At 44.4% G+C, this 12,874-nt stretch overlaps 1 non-coding gene and 1 pseudogene across 1 annotated transcript; both read right to left on the bottom strand.

Annotated features, from left to right (window-relative positions):
- The window catches only part of LOC139235402 (probable G-protein coupled receptor 139), a 71,712-nt pseudogene that overhangs the window by 39,798 nt on the left and 19,040 nt on the right, over positions 1–12,874 (bottom strand).
- On the bottom strand, positions 924–1,006 carry trnat-ggu (transfer RNA threonine (anticodon GGU)). Its single transcript has one exon. It is a non-coding gene; the product is annotated as a tRNA-Thr (tRNA).

The raw sequence follows: 12,874 nt of genomic DNA, 5'->3' as shown, positions 1-12,874 counted from the left end.
GGAGAGATACAGATAGAGAGAGAGAGATAGAGACAAAAGCAGAAAATGATTGGAAACTCTTATCAGGTTAGAGACAGGGACTAACAGAGACAGACAAAGAGAGACAGACAGGCAGAGACATAGACAGACAGAGATGATGGGAAAGAGTGAGACAGTCAGAAAGAGAGACTGAGAGAATCCGATTGGAACAGAACTGGACACCGTGAGAAAGAGAGAGACACATTGAGAAACAGAGACAAACAGGGAAACAGGGAGTGACAGAAAGTGAGATAGAGACAGAGAGAGACAGAAAGTTTGAGACTGAGACGGAGGGTCAGACTGAGTGAGACAAAGACTTGAAAACATACATACACAGAGATGTGTTTGCGTGCTCCAAAAAGAGAGGGAGGCAAATAGTGATGGAATGAAAAGAAAAAGCCAGGGACAAAGAGAGAGACAAAGAGGGAGACAGATAGATAAAATTACAGATAGAGAGAGAGACAAAGAGGCAAAAACAGAAAATGATGGAAATACTCATCAGGTTAGAGGCAGGGAGTAATAGAGACAGGCAAAGACATGGACAGACAGAGATGATGGAAAGAGAGAGACAGTCAGACAGATAGTCTGAGAGAATCCCTTTGGAACAGAACTTGACACCGTGAGAAAGAGACAGATTGAGAGACAGAGACAAACAAAGTAAAAGGGACAGACAGAGTGAATCAGAGAGAGGCAGACTGAGAGAGACAAAGATTCAAATACACAAACACATACACAGCTCTCTAAAGGGAGAGAGAGGCAGAGACTTAGCGACACAGATACATTGCACAATTTCATTTCATTATCTGCTCAGAGTGTCACCGAGTTACAGAAAAATGCAAATGCAACAGATGAAATTCGGGTATCACTGAGCAGGATGGGAAAAAATCTTTGTTTAATTAAGCAATTACCAGGACTGGGATACGAACCCACGAGCGTAAAAACCCATTGGATCACCAGCCCAACGCCTTGACCACTCGGCCATCCTGGTCCCGTCAGCAATTGGATTCTGTCTCTGTGAGAATCTGGGCTTCATATCCACCCCCACAGCCACACACATGCACATCGGGTTTCAGGGAGCATTTCCGATCATTTTTAGCAATATTGACACGGGGGCAACTCTCCTATTCTTTTTGAAGTAATGCTCTGGGACCTCTCACATCCACCCGAGTGCGCAGACGGAGCTTCAATTTAACATTTCATCCGAATGTCAACAGCTTCAAAAATGCAAAATTCCCCAAGTCCTGCAGTTGAGTGTTAGCCAAGATTATATGCTCAAGTCTCAGGAGTGCGACTTGAACACACAAACTCCTGATTCAGTCGAGAATGCTGCCACTGAACCAAAGCTGAGACAAAAGTTCACAGCCGTATTACTTTCCCCAAGTCTTTTTTTTTAAGTTCCAGGACATACCAAGTTCACGGTGATGATTTCCACAGACAGTTGCACATACACAGAGACATATATACAGATAGACAGACACAGAGACACAGTCGATTCAATCTCTCCTCATATGTCAGTCCTGCCATCCCGGGAATCAGTCAGGTAAACCTTTGCTGCACTCCCTCAATAGCAAGAAAGACCTTCCTCAGATTACGAGACCAAAACTGAACACAATATTCCAGGTGAGGTCTCACAAAGGTCCTGTACATCTGCAGTAAGACCTCCCTGCGCCGATACTCAAATCCCCTAGCTATGAAGGCCAACATACCATTTGCCTTCTTCACTGCCTGCTGGAACTGTATGCCAGCTTTCAATGACTGATGTACCATGACACCCAGGTCTCGTTGCAGCTCCCGTTTTCCAAATCTGCTGCCATACAGATAATATTCTGCCTTCGTGTTTTTGCCACTAAAGTGGATAACCTCACATTTATCCACATTATACTGCATCTGCCATGCATTTGCCCTCTCACCTAACCGGTCCAAGTCACCCTGCAGCCTCTTAGCGTCCTCCTCACAGCTCACACCGCCACCCTGTTAGTATCATCTGCAAACGTGAAGATATTACACTCAATTCCTTCATCTAAATCATTAATGTATATTGTAAATAGCTGGGATCCCAGCACTGAGCGCTGTGGCACCCCACTAGTCACTGCCTGCTTTTCTGAAAAGGACCGTTTATCCCGACTCTCTGCTTTCTGTCTGCCAACCAGTTCTCTATCCACGTCAGTACATTACCCCCAATACCATGTGCTTTAACTTTGCACACCAATACGTGTGTGGGACCTTGTTGAAAGCCTTTTGAAAGTCCAAATACACCACATCCACTGGTTGCCCTTGTCCATTATACTAGCTACATCCTCAAATAATTCCAGAAGATTTGTCGAGCTTGATTTCCCATTCATATATTCATGCAGCTTGGACCGATCCTGTCACTGCTTTCCAAATGCGCTGCTATTTCATCTTTAATAAATTGATTCGTACATTGTCCCCACTACTGATGTCAGGCTAACCGGTCTGTAATTATCCGCTTTCTATCTCCCTCCTTTTTTAAAATGTGGTGTTACATTATTTACCCTTCAGTTCATACGAACTGATCTAGAGTCGATAGACTGTTCGAAAATGATCACCAATCATCCGCTATTTCTAGGGCCACTTCCTTAAGTACTTTCCAATGCAGACTATCAGGCCCCGGGGATTTATCGGCCTTCAATCCCATCAATTTCCCGAACACAATTACCTGACTGATAAGGATTTCCTTCAGTTCCTCCTTCTCGCTAGATCCTTGGTGCCCTAGTATTTCTGGAAGGTTATGCGTTTCTTCCTTCGTGAAGACAGAACCAAAGTGATTGTTCAACTGGTCTACAATTGCCTTCTTCCCCATTATAAATTCACCTGAATCTGATTGCAAGGGACCTACGTTTGTCTTCTCTAATCTTTTTGTCTTCACATATCTATCGAACTTTATTATGTTCCCAGCAAGATTCCTCTCATAATCTATGTTCCCCCTCCTAATTAAACCCTTTGTCCTCCTCTGCCGAATTCTAAATTCCTCCCAGTCCTCAGGTTGAAGCTTTTTCTGGCCAATTTATATGCCTCTTCCCTGGATTTAACACTATCCTTAATTTCCTTTGTTAGCCACGGTTGAGCCACATTCCCCGTTTTATTTTTACTCGAGACAGGGAAATACAATTGTTGAAGTTCATCCATTTGATCTTTAAATGTTTGCCATGGCCTATCCACCTTCAACCCTTTAAGTATCATTCGCCAGTCTATTCTAGCAAATTCACGCCTCATACCATCAAAGTTATCTTTCCTTAAATTCAGGACCCTAGTCTCTGAATTAACTGTGTCACTCGCCACCTTAATAAAGAATTCTACCTTATTATGGTCACTCTTTCCCAAGGGGCCTCGCACAACAAGATTGCTAATTGGTCCTTTCTCATTACACATCACCCAGTCTAGGATGGCCAGCCCTCTAGATGATCCCTCGATATACTGAGTGAGAAAACCATCCCTAATACGCTCGAGGAAATACTCCTCCACCATATTGCTACCTGTTTGGTTAGCCCAATCTACATGTAAAGTAAAGTCGCCCTTGATAACAGCTGTATCTTTATGGCACGCATCCCTAATTTCTTGTTTGATGCTGTCCCCAACCTCACTACTACTGTCTGCTGATCTGTACACAACTCCACTTGCGTTTTCTTCCCTTTGGTATTCCGCAGCTCCACCCATTCATATTCCACATCATCCAAGCTAATGTCGTTCCTTACTATTGCCTTAATTTCCTCACTATTGCCTTAATTTCCTCTTTAACCAGCAACGCTACCCTACCACCTTTTCATTTCTGTCTATGCTTCCTGAATGTTGAATTCCCAGCCTTGGTCACCCTGGAGCCATGTCTCCGTGATGTCAATTATTTCATATTCAGTAATTGCTGCTTGTGCAGTTAATTCGTCCAGCTTATTACGAATACTCCTCGCAATGAGGCACAGAACCTCCAGGCTTGTTATTTTAACACACGTTGACCCTTTAGAATTTTGCTGTAAAGTGGCCCTATTTGATTTTTGCCGTGGGTTTCTCTGCCCTCCACCTTTACTTTTATTCTTTCACTTCTGCGCCCATTCTACTTCCCTCTGTCTCCTGTCGCCCTGCCATATTACTTTAAACCCTCCCCAGAAACGCTAGCATGCACTCCCCCTTGAACATTGGTTCTGGTCCTGCCCAGGTGCAGACCGTCCGGTTTCGTTCTGGTCCCACCTCCCGCAGAACCGGTTCCAAAGTCCCAGAACTTGAATCCCTCCCATCTGCACCACACTTCAAGCCACGTATTCATCTGAGCTATCCTGCGATTCCTGCTCCGACTAGCAGGTGGCGCTGGTAGCAATCCTGAGTTTGCGACCTTTGAAGTCCTACTTTTTAATTTAACTCCTAGCTCCCTGAATTCAGCTTGTTGGTCCTCAGACACATTGAGTCAGAGACACAAACACGTAAAGATATACAGAGCTCTCTAAAGACATAGAGTGAGAGGCACTTCACAATCCCATTTCTTGGTCAGTTGAGAATGTGACAGAGTTACAGTTTCAACAGAAGGCATTAGGGTATCACTGAGCAGGATGGGAGAAAATCGGTGTTAAATTCAAGAGTTACCAGGAGTGGGGTTGGAACCCACGTAACTATAAACCCATTGGATCTTAAATGCAACGACTTATACACTCGGCCATTCTGGACTTGTGAACCTTCACATTCTGTCTCTGTGAGAATCTGGGCTTGAGCTCCACCCTCACAGACACACGCATACACACAGGTTTTCAGTCAGCATTTCAGAATATTTATATAAAAGTGACATGGGGGCAACTCAGTACTCTTTATCGAATAATGCTGTCGGAACTTTCACATTCACCCGAGAGAGCAGATGGAGCTTCAATTTAACATTTCATCCGAAAGTCAACATCTTCAACAATGCAAAATTCCCCAAGTACTGCACTTGAGTGTCAACCAAGATTATATGCTCAAGTCTCAGGAGTGGGACTTGAAGTCGAAAATGCTGTCGCTGAAGCAAAGCCGATATCAAATGTCACAACCGTATTATTTTCCCCAAATCTTTTTTAAAAGTTCCAGGACATACCAAATTCATGGTGATGATATCCGCAGACAGTTGCGCATACACAGAGACATATACACAGATAGACAGACACAGAGACACACACACAGACAGACAGACACAGAGACACACACGCATACAGAACCAAAAATATAGATGCACCAATGGACATACACAGAGTGCCTTAGACATATAGAGGGATAGACAGGCTGAATCACTGTCGCTAATTTAGCTGATTTTTGCGTTTTTCCATCCGTATGTATCGTGAATATTGCAGATTAATGAAAATGAGAATAACATGTCAGTGTTGAAAGGTGTGGGACGTTATTCCATCCAACTCAGGATCCGTTTTCCAGGGACCTGGTTAAAGTCTGAAATTGAATGAAAAATGCTGAAATCCGTAGTCGGCAGGATTCGAACCTGCGCGGGTAAACTCCAATAGATATCTAGTCCATCGCCTTAACCACTCGGCCACGATTACTGCGTCTGTGTGTTTTTAAATGTTACTAAGATATAACTCAATCATCCATCTCTCTGCATCAGAACACCACAGAGTCCTGAAAAAGTCTCCATTTCCTAAAAATTTGGAATATCGTCTTGCTGTATTTTTACTCTTCTATGTTGCTCTGGAACTTTTAATATGAATCTATACCGAATAACAGAAGTACAATTCTACATTTCGAAAATGCTTCCTCCCGCATGACAGGTGGGGATACTCACGACTATACTAACGAGGTACTGACGGGTGTAGATTTTGAGACAGCAGGAATCGAGCTGTGAAAAGAACTAGACACCATGAGAAAGAGACAGACACATTGAGAGACAGATACAAAAACAGGAACAGGGAGAGACAGACAGCGAGCTAGAGAAATAGAGAGAGAGCAAGTGTGAGACTGAGAGGGATAGGCAGACTGAGTGAAACAAAGACTCAAACACACACATACACAGATATGTGTGTGTGTGTGCTCCATAAAGAGAGGGAGGCAAAGAGTACAGGAAAGCCAGAGACAAAGACAAAGACATGGAAAAAGGGAGCGTCAAAGAGAGAGAGAGAGAGATAGTGAGAGGTGAGAGCGAGAGACAGAGACAAAAACAGAAAATGATGGAAAAACTCAACAGGTTAGAGACAGGGTCGAACAGAGACAGGCAAAGAGAGAGAGACAGGCAGAGACATCGACAGACAGTGATGATGGGAAAGAGAGAGACAGTCAGACGGAGAGACTGAGAGAATCCCTTTGGAACAGAACTGGACACTGTGAGAAAGACACGGGCAGATTGAGAGATCGAGACAAACAGAAAAACAGGGAAAGACAGAGTGAGTCAGAGAGAGGCAGAGTGAGGGAGAGAAAGACTCAAACACGCAAACACATGCACAGATCTCTAAAGAGACAGAGGTAGAGAGTGAGGCAGAGACTGAGAGACACAGATACATTTCACGATTCCATTTCTTTATCGGTTCAGAATGTCATAGAGTTACAGTAAAATGCAGATTCAACAGATTCTTACTGCAGTTGTACAGGGCCTTGGTGAGGCCTCACATGGAATATTGTGTTCAGTTTTGGTCTCATAATCTGAGGAAGGACGTTCTTGCTATTGAGGGAGTGCAGCGAAGGTTCACCAGACTGATTCCCGGGATGGCTGGACTATCATATGAGGAGAGACTGGATCAACTGGATTTTTATATATTGGAGTTGAGAAGGATGAGAGGGGATTTCATAGAAACATAAAGATTCTGGCGGGACGGGACAGGTTAGATGCGGGTAGCTTGTTCCCGATTTTGGGGAAGTCCAGAACCAGGGGACACAGCCTTAGGACAGCCATGTCTCCGTGGTGCCAATTATATCATATTCATTAATTGGTGCCTGTGCAGTTAATTCGTCCACCTTATTACGAATATTCCTCGCATGGAGGCACAGAACCTTCAGGCTTGTCTTTTTAACACACTTTGTCCCTTTAGACTTTTGCTGTAATGTGGCCCTTTTTGAAAGGAATGACAAGGGTGTATGCGGTTACAGGAGGATGTGAGGGGAAACAAACATAATACGAGGGGAAGAGTGCATCCGCGATGGACCAGTATGAGATCAAAAAGAATGGAAATATAAGGGGAATATCTTTATCCATGTGCCGGAGAGAAGGGAGCCTAACTGTATGCCCTCACCCAGTGGGAGACGGGAGCAAGGATAGCTGCGGGTTTGACAATACTACGGAAGGATGTGTCATGGGAATAAACCCTGCCCGAACTGAACCCACACATTACACCTATCATGGGCGAGGAGAATATTGTGTGGTAACTAGCCTGGGAACTTACGTTACTCCAAGACTGTCGGTGGCAGTGGGAAGAGCAAACATGACATGCCAGGAAGACAATGACATGAAATATAAGTGATGAGATTAAGCAAGGCATTGATGTTTACATGGAAGAGCAAGCACAATCAATTCACCTGTTACTTGAAGATTTAACTGAGCTCAAGAAATAACATTAAAAGATATTAAGAGCTGAAGGAGAAAGCTGAAGAACTGGACAGTGAAATAAAGGATAACCTGAAAAACCCGCCTTGGTACTTGTGATTATACATCCCTGGATAAGGATCCTTTCCCATACCCTAGTGGCAGTAAAGATAGTAATAGCCTTGAATTGGTTGGTGATGTTATGTAACAAGTGCAAAGACAGGCGAGGCTTACCCGAGTAAAGTTACAAGATAGGGATTCGAATTATATCCCATGTGTTAGTCCTAGTGCAGCTGATAGTGGTGTTGATGCTCCTGGGAGACTGCACAGGCAGATACAAGAGATGCAGGAAGAAGAGGTTGGCCAAGGCCCGTAACCAAGAACGCAGAAAGCCTTTGCTAGATCCAAAGAGGGTTAATCAAACAAAAAAAAACGGCATGAACACCTGATCTGAGTCGTGAGTGTCCCAATCCTATCGCCTGATCAACGAAACCGAGGCGGGAGACATAGGAATCAGGTTAGGATAAGGCAGGGAAAGGAAGATTGTTGTTCATGGTGGGATATTTTTAAGGTCTGGTCACCTGAAGCCTACGCAGTCCTCAAATTGATGTGGCATTTAATTGAGATAATAATGGTAGTGGAAGGGACATGTATCGTGATCCAACTATATCTGATGTGTCAGATCAGAGAGATATACAACCACGTGGTTCTAGCCGAACATCAAACAGCCTTGTTAATTATGTAATGTAGGCATGATAGGGAGGCGAATGATTTTGTAACGCGTTAGGGAAACAACCAAGACCCCCGAGCTTATGCACTGTATGTACAAAAAGAAATATAAATGGCGTGCCAATATCCCAGGGAAATGGTCAGGGGTAGTATGTAAAGACTCCGCAAAAGATGGAACCAAGAGCGATCCCAGGAATATGGACTTGATATCTCCATTTCCAGCAGATGGCTCAGAACATATATGTGGTCAGCTGATTATTTGTAAATAATCAGGGATCAACAGGAGGGACTGAAAGGGCAGATTACAAATTGAAATTACAATTAATAATAACAATTGCGATGTTTTAAAATGGAGTTAAGAGGTTTTTAAAATGGATCCCACAGCCTGTTTTCAGACTGTGGGAACCATGTGTGGGATGCCTTCCACAGAGGAGCAGATGTTCCAATTCATAGACCAAAGGCCTTGGGAGCTGGGCACAGACACAGATAACATAGAATTTGAATTGTATAGCAAGATAAGAGTTAATTAAAAAGAATCATAACAACATGTATTTGGAATTGCCAATTAAGGCATATAGAAGCCAGATTGGAGGAAGCGCTGTACCAATCATGTATTAATCAATCAGCATGTATTAATTCGAACTTGCGTATTTACTTAATGCTATAATCTGAAACTGTATAAAGTAATATGTCTCTGGCTCTATCTTCGAGCATTCCTTCAAGGATAGCTCCCCTGCCGGCTTGTATTAATAAAACCTGCATTTACTTTAAGGCTAACAGAATCCTAGTGGTGGGTTGAAGTTAACCCTAACAACGTTAGAGAGATCGGGAGAGGTGGAGGGGCTCGAAGAGGTTAGAGAGAGAGGGAGGGGTGTAGGGCTGGAGGAGGTTACAGAGATAGGGAAGGGTGTAGGGCTGGAGGAGGTTACAAAGATAGGGAGAGGTGTAGGGGCTCAAGGAGGTTAGAGAGATAGGGAGGGGTGTAGGGCTGGAGGATGTTACAGAGATAGGGACGGTGTAGGGTCTGGAGGAGGTTACAGAGATAGGTAGGGGTGTAGGGACTGGAGGAGGTTACAGAGATAGGGAGGGTGTAGGGGCTGGAGGAGGTTACAGAGATAGGGAGGGGTGTCGGGACTGGAGAAGGTTACAGAGAGAGGGAAAGTTGTAGGGGCTGGAGGAGGTTACAGAGATAGGGAGGGGCGGGGCCATCGAGGGGTTTGAACAGGAAGCTGAGAATTTTAAAATCAGCGCCTCACTGGGGCTGAGGAGGGGGGGGAAGTGCAAGAACACAAACCCCTCACTACCTACCCTGCACTAACCCCCATCATCTGTTACATCACCTGGAGTTCCAGCGACACTCCTCCCCCTCTCTCTTGGTGTTTATCTACTCACTGCCTCACTCAAAACTTATCTCCCATTGACAGTCCATGTGAGTGCCCTCGTTGTCCCAGAATTGCTCCCCGTGGACACCGACTGACCTTTCCCGTGCCTCCGCCACCCTCCTCCTGTTCCGTGACGGCCGTCAAATTCAAGTTGTGTTCCAGTCAGCAAGCAAAAGATCGGGGCGGGGGGGGGGGAGGGTTCATATAAATTAAAACACGTGGTGGGCCGGAGGAAGAGGCTTGCGGGACCGTGTTCGGCCCGCGGGCCGTATGTTTGCAACCCTGATCTATACTGTCAAACCCTGTAAGAATTTTTAAGTTTTAAAATGAGATCACCTCTCATTCTTCTAACCTGTACAGAATATAGGCCTAGTCTACTCAATCTCTCCTCACAGGACAATCCCTCCATCCCAGGTATCAGTCTGGCGAACCTTCGTTGCCATCCTCAATGGTAAGTACATCCTTCCTTAGGTAAGCAATCATAACTGTACACAATACTCCAGGTGCCGTCTCAGCAGGGTCCTATATAATTGCAGTAAGATGTCTCGGAGCAAGTTATTATTTAAATGGAGAAAGATTGCAATGTGCCGCAAAACAGCAGGCCCTGGGGTTACTTGTGCATGAAACACTAAAGGATAGTATGCAGGTACAGCAAGTGATCAGGAAGGCCAATTGTTTTTTGACCTTTTTTGCAAAGGGGATGGAGTATAAAAGCGGGGAAGTCTTGCTGCAGCTATAGAAGGTTTTGGTGAGGCCACACCTGGAATACTGAATGCAGTTTTGGTTTCCATATTTAGGAAAGAATATAATTGCTTTGGAGGCAGTTCAGAGAAGGTTCACTAGGTTGATATAAGGGATCAGCAGGTTGAATTATGAGGAAAGGTTGAGTAGTTTTGGCCTCTACTCATTGGAATTCAGAAGAATGAGAGGTGATCTTATCGAAACGTATAAGATGGGGGGAGACTGGAACTAGAGGGCATGATCATCGAAGAAGGGGCCGCCCATTTAAAGCAGATGAGGAGGAATTTTTTCTCTCAGAGGGTTGTAAATCTGTCGAACTCGCTGCCTCAGAGAACTGTGGAAGCTGGGATATTGAATAAACTTGAGACAGAAATAGTTTTTTAAATGATAAGGGGATAAGGGGTTATGGAGAGCTCGCGGGTAAGTGGAGCTGAGTCTATGATCAGATCAGCCATGATCTCATTGAATGGTGGAGCAGGCTCGAGGGGCCGTATGGCCTACTCCAGTTCCTATTTCTTATGTTCCTGTTCTTATGTTTACTATTATCCTCAACTCCTCTTGTAATAAATGCCGACATACCATTTGTTTTCTTAATTGCTTGCTGTGCCTGCATGTTAACTTTCAGTGATTCGTGTACAAGGACACCAAGGTCCCTCTGAACACCAACATTTCCCAATCTCTCACCATTTCAAGTAGCTGTTTCCAGTCCACTTTGGCTAAACCACATCTCAGTTCAGTAAAATTGGCTTTTCCCCAATTGAGAACTTTTATTCCTGGTCTATCTTTGTCCTTTTCCATAACTACCCTAAATCTAAGAGAATTACGATCAATAGCACCAATGCTCTCCCACTGATACCCCTTCCACCTGCCCTGCTTCAATCCCTAATACAAAGTCCAGAACTTCCCCCTCTCTTGCTGGGCTTGCTACAAACTGGCTAAAAGGTTCAGCTAGTTGCTGACCCCTCTGCAAAGGGAAATAGGTCCTTCCTATCCACTCTATCTAGGTCCCTCATAATTTTCTACACCTCATTAACGTCTGCCCTCAGCCTCCTCGGTTCCAAAGAAAACAAACTGTTAAGAGGATTGGTGGGCTGGAGAAGGTTACAGAGTTAGGGATGGGTGAGACCCTGGAGAGATTTGAACACGAGAATGTGTATTTTAACGGTTGATGCCACCAGCCATCTCGCCCAGCACAGAATGTAAATCACTACCAACAGGAAGGATGTTACTTTTACTACTACAAATGCATAATGAGAGGAAATCAATCTCTGTCCCTTTAACTAACAGCGACATGAAAAGAGGGAATGAATGACCTTTAAATACCTGGTACACTTGGAACTGAAGTGTCTGAAACTCATAATAGGAACTCATAAATGGAAATAAAATACTGACAGATGTTAAACTGTTTTGTTGACAAAGGAAATCTCAATTTAACTTTTAAAAGATAAATTGTTTAACAGATGTTGAAACATACTTACCCGATGGGCCGACTCAGGATCCACCCCTCAAGCACCGTGATTTGTTGCAGAACACGCTGCTCCCTCTGCCCTCCGGCCTCTGACATCTCTTCCTGTTGGTTCCCAGGGCAATCAATCACCACTCGCCAACATTACGCTGCCAGATTAAGTTGTGGGGCTCGGAGGAAGAAACAAAATGAGGCCGTGAATCTGAGTTAAGAAATAAAATTAGAAAAGCATGATTAAATGAACAAGGAGAGACAATATAAATGAAAGGGTACAATCCTAAAGGGGATGCATGAACAGTGAGACCTGCGGGTATATGTGGACAAATCGCTGAAGGTGGCAGAACAGGTTGGGAAAGCAGTTAAAAAAGCTTGCAGGATCCTGGGCATCACAGAGTACAAAAGCAAGGAGGTTATGATGATCCTTTGTAAAACACTGGTTCGGTCTCAACTGGATCATTGTGTCCAATTCTGGGCACCGCAGATTCGGATGTGATGGCCTTAGAGAGGGTGCAGAAAAGATTGACAAGAATGATTCACGAGATGAGGGACTTCAGTTCCGTGGATTGACTGGAGAAGCTGGAGTTGTTCTCCTTGGAGCAGAGAAGGTTGCGAGGAGAATTGATCGAGGTGTTCAAAATCATGAGGGGTCCGGACAGAGTAGATTGAGAGATACTGTTCCCATTGGTGGAGGGGTCGAGAACCAGAGGAGACGGATTTAAAGTGGATGAGAAGAAGAACCAAAGACAATGGAAGAAAAATCTATTTTATGCAGTGAGTCGTTAGGATCTGGAATGCACCGCCTGAAAGGGTGGTGGAGACAGACTCAATCACAGCTTTAAAAAGGGAATTGGATAATTATCTGAAAGAAAACATTTGCAGGACCGGTGGGAAAGGGCGGGGCAGTGAGACTAGTTGGGAGCCGGCAAGGGCTCGACGAGCCGAATGGCCTTTCGTGCTGTAACCATTCTTTGATTGTGTGAGCAGAACTACTCTGCTCCCTGACTCAATCTAAAGCCTTCCTGATTGTGAACAACTCTGTTAAACCTG

This window comes from Pristiophorus japonicus, chromosome 23 (genome assembly GCF_044704955.1).
Source record: "Pristiophorus japonicus isolate sPriJap1 chromosome 23, sPriJap1.hap1, whole genome shotgun sequence".
Taxonomy (NCBI): Eukaryota; Metazoa; Chordata; class Chondrichthyes; family Pristiophoridae; genus Pristiophorus; species Pristiophorus japonicus.
Note: the sequence above shows the minus strand (reverse complement) of the source record. Positions and strands in the feature narration are given on the sequence as shown.